Here is a 2468-nt window from a genome sequence, read left to right as displayed (position 1 = left end):
TAAACGTTCCCAATCGGGAAAAGAAGAGTTACCATACCTTTGGATTAGATGCTACCTAACTGAGTTAGCTAGTTGGACCCTTTCCAAAGGCTCCCAATCGATTACCCTCGGTACTTCTACATTTTTTGGTACCAGTTTAAATTTGTTACTTTGGTACGTCGGGTAATCTCTCCAACTTCGATCAAATCTCAAATTGGGATGCAAAACCTCTTCATAAATCGTTGGGTGTTTTATTATTGGATGAATCGAAAATTGTACGTAGGCATTAACATATTCTTGTTGTGGATCATAATATGGTATGTGTTGATCATTATGATATTGTTGTTCTTGTTGTTGTTCTTGTTCATGTTCTAGTTCATATTGTGGCTCATATTGCATTTCTGGCTGTGGTTCGTTTTCAGGTTGTCTGGATGATGATGATGCACCGCCAGATTCGGTATATTTCTGCAAAACACATTAAACACAAAATTTGTGCATCCAAATATGCATTAGTGTTAGTAAAATAACAACTTGAAACAATTACAATAACATGTTTAGTCCATATTAAACTCATACTCATTTTCATATTTTTATCAATTCTACACTTTTTCAAATAATCATATATGAAAATGTTTATAAAGTTCTTAAGCATTTAACTCAAATAACAAATCAAAATAATCATTTCTAGCAATTAAACAAGTTTCAAATGGCATTTACATCAATTTAATCAAGTTCATGAATTTTAGACCTAAAAAGTCCACTTTAATTCTCAAAAATCATGTTTAGGATCAAAATTTGGATCATTTAGCTACCTAAACATGTTACACTACTTAATTTAGCAATAATTCATGATAAAAATCGGCCATAACCTGTTTATATCAAAAAGCCCCAAATTGCTCAAGAACACAAACCCTAAATTTCTAAAATTTTTGAAGTTTTTGGCTTCAAATCATGACAAATAGCATCAATCCAGGTTATACATGCATAATATACTAACAATTTAACTCTAATTACACTAGAAATAAAAAAAAATCAAATTAGGTAAAATTTAGCTCAAGAACACTAAAATTCAAATTTAAAGAGTTTTAGGGGTGAAATCTTTACCTTTCTGCTTCCCCATCTGTGAAAAGGCATGATTAGAGCAAGAAATTTGATGAATTTTGGTGAAAAATAGTGAATTTTTGAGAGTGTTTGGGAGTATTTTCGGGTATGTGTGTGTGTATTATGTTGAAGACAGACAGCTCGCTGGCATTTATTCCTGACCAGCTATCTGGCCTTATGCGACTGCATGAGTCTGCAGAGGAAACCCCATGCGATCGTATGGGGTCTGATTTTTTTTTGGTTTTTTTATTTTATATAAAAACCTTATACTTATGAAACAAATAATTAAATTATTTAAAATTTTATTTCTTTTAGAATGAGGGCATTTCTAATCTTAGTCCTAGTTCATCTCTCGACAAAATTTTAAAAATTGTCACTTTAAAGCGTTGTTTTAAAAGTAAAAATTTTTGGGTTTTTTTATGTTTTTAGCATACTTTAATTCAATAAGATTAAAAATAATGATAATAAAATTTCTCGTCCCGCCCTCGGGTAAAGCAATTTTGGTTCAACGACCTAATCTTCAACTCACGACGAATTTTAGATATCAAATTTTTAACTTAATGAAATAAAGTAAATTTTTGTTTTTAAATTCATACCAAACTTAAATTTAAAATGCATAAAATTGAAAATTCATATTAATATTATTAATATTTTTATACATTAATTTTACAAACTTATATTAAAAATATTAATTTTTTAAAATATTTAAAAACTTAAATATATTGATTTTAAAAATTTACAATAATAATTTAATATTAATTTAAAAACAAGGTAAAAATTCAAATGAAAATTTTTTTTGGTCTTTTATCCCACTTTAATCAATCAAATATTATCAAAAATATACGCCTCTCTTTTGGGTAAAGTAATTTCGGTTCCATAACCTAGTTTTACTCTTGACGAATTTCTGAAATATTTTGGATTGATTGATTAAAGATATTTATACCTTAAGAATAAACGGTAAATTTCGCAGTGATGTAATAAATTTTTGTATGATATTAATAATTTCGGTTTCGCATACCTAATTTTATTGAATATCAATTTAATACTTTATAGCGAACGATTCAGCGTTTATTATCAAAAGGTTAAAAGCAATAAATAAAAACAAATAAAAACTGTACATACTTACCTGTGAGATAGAATTCTCAGAGACCTGCTTTAGCCGACTCATAGGAGAGTCGTGTGATTTGGTTTTCCATAGCTACATAAGCGTAACCTCGATTTTTCAATAACTTTTCTTCTAAACATATGAAAGGTCCTTCTCTGCATAGAGTAACAAATTCGGTATTTGAATATGTTTGATTGTCGAACATTTACCTTCGTGTGACCATTTTCCGCATTTATGACATCTTTCAAGGTGTTGTGCTCTTCTTTTTGTTGCGGATTTTAAT

This window comes from Rutidosis leptorrhynchoides, chromosome 5 (genome assembly GCF_046630445.1).
Source record: "Rutidosis leptorrhynchoides isolate AG116_Rl617_1_P2 chromosome 5, CSIRO_AGI_Rlap_v1, whole genome shotgun sequence".
Classification (NCBI taxonomy): Eukaryota; Viridiplantae; Streptophyta; class Magnoliopsida; order Asterales; family Asteraceae; genus Rutidosis; species Rutidosis leptorrhynchoides.
This window is presented reverse-complemented; position numbering follows the sequence as displayed.